The sequence below is a fragment of the Micropterus dolomieu genome, linkage group LG08, assembly GCF_021292245.1.
Source record: "Micropterus dolomieu isolate WLL.071019.BEF.003 ecotype Adirondacks linkage group LG08, ASM2129224v1, whole genome shotgun sequence".
Lineage (NCBI taxonomy): Eukaryota > Metazoa > Chordata > Actinopteri > Centrarchiformes > Centrarchidae > Micropterus > Micropterus dolomieu.
The window spans coordinates 13045102-13051032 of record NC_060157.1 but is presented as its reverse complement, the minus strand read 5'-3'; the positions used below and the strand labels follow the sequence as shown (position 1 = coordinate 13051032).

General features: G+C 39.5%; 1 pseudogene; it reads right to left on the bottom strand.

The window, feature by feature from the left end:
• The window catches only part of LOC123974709, a 9561-nt pseudogene extending 4926 nt beyond the window's left edge, over positions 1–4635 (bottom strand).
• Between the last annotated feature and the right edge of the window lie 1296 nt (positions 4636–5931).

The following is a 5931-nucleotide window of genomic DNA, read 5'->3' as shown; positions in this document are numbered from 1 at the left end:
CCCCCCCCCCCCCCCCTCTCCCCAGCCCAGATCAGGCAAGACCGTCACCAACCCCACAGCACCCCCGATGCCCGGGGCTCCAGAGGCGGGACACGAGGCCAATGAGAATCTCCCCCACTCCTTCAACCCCTCTGCCTGCCTCTGTAAATGTATTGTTTTGTGTTGGATGCATGTCATGGATTGTGAAGTGTTGTATGGTGGAATAAAGATAAGGTGTGTGGTAACTAAGGTGCAGTTAAAATTGGAGGGTAGTTGTGACACAGGCACCCCACAACTGTCAGGTAGCGGAGCCTCCCATCGGTCAGTCAGGTTGATTTTAAACCTCAATAATTGAACCAACGTCAGCTCTTCTGAACTTAAGAATGGAAAATGGCTGTAAACGTCAATGGCTGTCAGTTCAAAACAGGGTGAGGCAGTTGAAACTGATTAACGCGAAAGATTTTCCATAGGAATGAGCGATGGTATTTTAAAGATTATTTTAAACTTATTAGGAACTCTCACAGCTACTCAACTAGAGGCAGTGCCACAGACATAGTACCCTGTAGATTTAAGAGCTGTTCTGGGCAAAACACCTTTTTGTACACGGCAGCATTGGAATGGAACAAACTCCCAGTTGAGATTAAGTTAAGCCAGTCAGATTGCTGTTTTAATCGAACATGTGGTGAATGGTTGTTTTTATGTAGTCTTAAGGAATATTTATCATTGTTGTGGATGTTTTTATGTTTATTTTATTTCCATCGGGATGTGTTAGTTTTTTGTTGTTGTTAGTTTGCTTGTTTGTTTTTTAATTTTGGTCGTATTTTGTAAGGGTTGATTGTACAGGGTTCCTTTACTCATCCGTAGCTTGCCTTGCCATCTTTATCAGACTACAATGAGGACCACAATGGAAATAAGTTTGTAACTTTCTTGAGTTATCCTCGACAGATCTGATAAATGTATAATGTCACTGTGATGGCATCTTGTTATGCATTTATTTTTGTTACGGTCTAATAAATCAAATCAAACTGATGCTCCCCCTGCTGGTTATGATGTGCCTTAATTGACTCATGATGTTTTCTGTTCTATCCTCAAGTCTGGTCTGATTAATGAAAAACCAATGACAAGGGAGTGGGAACCTTGACTCTCCCTTTTTTGTCCACTTTCCAGCCTTGGCAGCAACAGTCGGTGATTGTGACCTGTGTTATGTAATCTTTGTTTTTCTTGCTGTTTTTTGTTCTGATGGGTCTGGTATACTGTTTGGATAGGTTTAATTAATGTTGGTTTAGGGTAAAGGCAAGACTGATCCTATGTGGGCTGGTCTGGATGGCATCCCTTTCTTTTGTTACTTTTGGCCAGCCCATCAGGCTTGTTATTCTGTTGTTCAAGTTTGATTTATGGCCCTTTTTATAATTTATTTAATAAACTTAATGATTGTTTTTGCAACTCCTTGACTATATTGATTATGTTAAGCCTCTTCTGTAATGAGCTTTTCTGGGGATTTATAACAACGGTCTACTCAAGGTCTATGGTATATTAAACAATATATTGACTTTCTTGTCAAGAGTTAGAGAAATTTCATAGCATAACTGCACAGTAAATATACAGCTGGAGGCAGGATGAGGTTAGCTTAGCTTAAAGACAAGAAACAGGAGGAAACAGCTAGCCTGGCTTCAAATGTTAAAAGAATTTGCCTCTACTAGCACCTCCAATGTTCACAAATTAACACGTTATAACATTGTTTAATTTTTAATACATTTTTCTGCTGTCATGATGGCTGCTTCAGTTTGATTCAATTGTATTGCTCATTCTGCCCGCCCCCCCGCAACCCTGTACGCAGGATAAGCGGTTGACGATGGATGGATAGATTCTGCCCACCTGCTCACTTCCTCCAAGCCCCTGCCTTTCTAAGCAACTTTTCATCCCACCATTCACAACCTCTCCACAAGATGTCAGTTTCCCGCCTTTCCCTGTCACCTGATCTTCCCCTGCCCCTCATTTTTCAGAATCATGAAGTGATGGATTGACTCCAGGATGAGGACTCAGCTGTTTCCCTTTGTTTCCAGTCATTATGCTATGCTAAGCTAAACTAATTCTTAGTCCCACCTTCATATTTACCGTACAGCCATGAGAGTGATATAAATCATATCTAACACAAGAAAGTCAATATGTTAAACTGCTCTTTTCATTTTACATAGCATATTTTTAAGGAACCAACATAGCATATAATGTACATTTACTTAGTTGATGCATTTATCCAAAGCGACTTACAGTAACATCTGTAAACACTAATGACCAGCAGACATTTTCTTTTAAAGAATAAAACACACTGTAAAAACAGTTTCAAAGCTTCCTTGAACATAACACAAACACTCCTTAGCTTACCTCAATCAGGTCTTCATAGAACATGTAGTGAAGGTTTGAATACGTTGGTTTCTTCTCCCACCAGCCGTTCACATGGTCATACCATGACCCAAACACCACTGAAGCCACAGAATAATATATGAGGGGACATTTGGGACATGATATGACATTGTGCCTCCTTTTACATTAACACTACTTTGAACTTACTCTTTCCCTCCATGAAATCCTTTAGAAACGTGCTCCAGTCACCTGGTTCTGGATGGATAATGTTCATGCGGTTAAAATGGAAATAGGACACTGCACTGTCCTTTGCATTACGAGCCACATAGACTATCTACGCAAAGAGAAAACACTCATTTATAATTTATCTGAACTCTGGGGTTCATAACTCACATATTTCACAGACTAATGGCTTTACCCTGCTGTTCTGCTCCCAGAAGGACTTGGGCACAAACTGGACTGGTAGATGAGTTTTAATGAGACGAGGAGTGGTGGGAAGCTGGTCTGCCAAGTCCTTTACCTTTGTGAAGAGAAACATCAGTGAGACAAAAAGACTTGTTAACATACCAGAGCCTAGCCTGAGCAGTTGTACAGTACGTTGCTTCTAGAGAACCAGAGTACCAGAGCACTGTTTCAGAAAGCAAGCTTAACAAACTCACTTTCTGAAACAGGGCCCTGATGGCCAAAAACAACTTCAAATGAATGAAAATGTTGCTTTAACTGCTGGATGTCTAAATAGGCAACTGGATTAACTTAAAAGCTGGTATGTAAATATTGCATTCACATCTTGTTTCTGCTGCCTTCAAGTATCCAAAAACACATTATCCCCCTTTAAGTTGATTTGACGGACGGCAAACAGTTTCCTATTTACACATCTAGCAGCACCAAACTGATCTGAGGCAACTTGGTTGAGCCTACTGTGACGAGCGCGCACACACAACCACACACACACACACACACACACACACACACACACACACACACACACACACACACACCGCTCCCTTCCAGCCTCAATTAAGCCGGTCATAAACCTCGCTATTATGCATTTTTCTTCTACTGTTTAAGTAGCGCGATCAAGGGTGCACACTTGGTAGTTCTACTCTTCTTTAAGCATACATTTAAACAAACAAACACTTACTATGTGTCGAGATGCATCGCTGCTCTGTTTCCCATCCAGTTTGGCAAAACGGAAGCGTAACATTTCCGTCTTTTAAATAGCATGTTCTCGCGCGCTTTCATGGTCATGTGAACTGCAAAATTATGGTTTTTAGTTGTAGTAATAATTTGTGATGTAAGTAACTGTTCCAGGGGAAGGAAAATGTTGGTGGAGATGGATATAATTATTGTTGAAAATATGTCTAAGTGTAATAGATATAAATCCTTTTCTGAAGGTAGTAAAATCTATTTATTATATTGTGTAAATAATGGTTAAGCCTAGTGGGAGGGGCTACTGTCTTTAAAAGTCGCAGCTTTGGCCTGTTTCTGTCTGTGAGGGCAGTCTTGGCCTGGTTACAGAGGAGGTAACTAGTGATTTGTTTTTTGTGTAACTTTATTATTGAGTAAGTTATTAATTTTTTAGTTTTTTTGTTTTGTTTTCTTTATGCAGGTTTTTTCACTGTTTGCACTTTGGAGGCCGGCATAATAAAAATCACGCCACTATTTTTTGACTACGCCTGTGTTTTTTCCTATTTTGTGGAGTTTGGAAGAGAACCCCGCTACACCTACAGAATCCAGTTTCAGGACTTTGTACAGTCTCTGTAAAGTATGAATTTGAGTCTCTGTGGTTATAAACACACAATAAACATAATGAAGAGATAACAGAGACAACGATCACCGTTGTTTGTTTGTTTACAGTGTAAAGATCTGTTTAGACCCATGATTCAACCTGAAGGATGAGAAGGTGCGCTGATCTCCAGAAACGGCACTCTTTCATGAATAGGAACGGACGCCTGGCGCTCTGGAGATGTCTGTCCAAAATACAGAAGATCCAGGATGTAAGAGACCCATGTGGTTCCTGAGATTAAAACACATGAGTACATTGGGTTCAGTGGCCTGAACATAGGGAACATATCAATCCAGGGCATTCATCAACATAAAATTAAACGTATAAATATGATGCCACAAGTTCCATGCTCTTACTCACACATCCCCACCTGCTTTAGGGTAAGTAGCTATAAGAATATCATCTGGTCTGGCTTTGAAGTTCTGTACGCTGTCCTAGTTGTCAGTGAAGTATTTAACCATGGAGACTCCATGGAAGTCAAACAGTGTTGGACGAGGTGGCAGCTCCATCTTCGAAAGTGACTTGGTCTAAAAATCTAAAATAGGTACCTAAATTATATAGCCTAGTCATACTAAACAAATTAGTTAGTAATCACGTGTATAACTGGTTCTTTTCATATTCAATCCCTGGACCGGTAGGATAAATCTGGTTGTGGAAAGTGATCATTCAGCACTTGAATAAAGACAGGTTATGAAAAGCTGCCGGTTTTCCATATCAGGTTCTCTGGGCAAGTCATGGCCCTCCATAAACTACATTACCCAGGGTGCACTATGTGATGCTCACCTGTTCCCGTAAGGTTGCTCATTAATGTCAGTTTTTGTGAACCGACCAATGAGAGCCTGTGTGGTGCGGGACATTAAATAGGCTAAAGGTTGACCTGCAGTCTTATATGGCTACAACAAACATTCCAAATGTTGAGATTGTCATGCATGAATGGTTATGATTATTGAGGAGTTAACAAATTAGAGACTAATCGCAATGTAGAGCATCAGGAAAACAACACAGAAAATTAAACTGCTGTAGGCCTATTGACTGGGCTATAATAATACATAATATATAATATACTGTAGGCCTAGGCTATACTACAGGTCTATATGAAATTATAATGAATACACTACCATTACCCCTAATTGCCACCACAACCACACTGGTGTAATATCAGAAAACGGTTCTATTTGTGAAACAGTTGAATTGTTGAATCTCAACTCATAAGCTGTTAAATGAAATGAAATGTTACAAATAGTCTACTCTATAAACAATCTGTAGGTAGACTATCTAAATAAAGTGTAACCTATAAATATAGGCTATTGATATTATAGCTACTAACAACTTTTTTATTTAATATGATGACGTTTATAGCCTACAATAATTTATAGGCAACAGTCACTCATCCAGGTTGTTGATAGTGCATCTGTTATTTTTCAATTCAGGCACTGGTCATAGGCCTAGCATACTCAAGTCAAAAATAGGAAATTAAAAAACAGACCAAGGACTAAATTAGATTTTAATATTTAAACTGTCTGATTTGTGCAACCAGGACGTCCTGGTTTAACAACTTACTTAGACTACTGTAGACTTCCTGCAACTGGGACAGGAATGTGAACGTTTCAGAACTCATTTTTTGAGAGGTAGGTAATTTAGTGATAGATTTCAGTAGGCATACATGGTAGTCCTACACAGCAAAAAAAATTAACTGTTAGCCTATTAGTTAATTTGGGGAACTTCGTTTTTCAAAATGTAGACATATTAAAACGGAGCCTATGCTGCTGTCGTAGTCTAACTCACTGTATCCATGGCAGCATTTT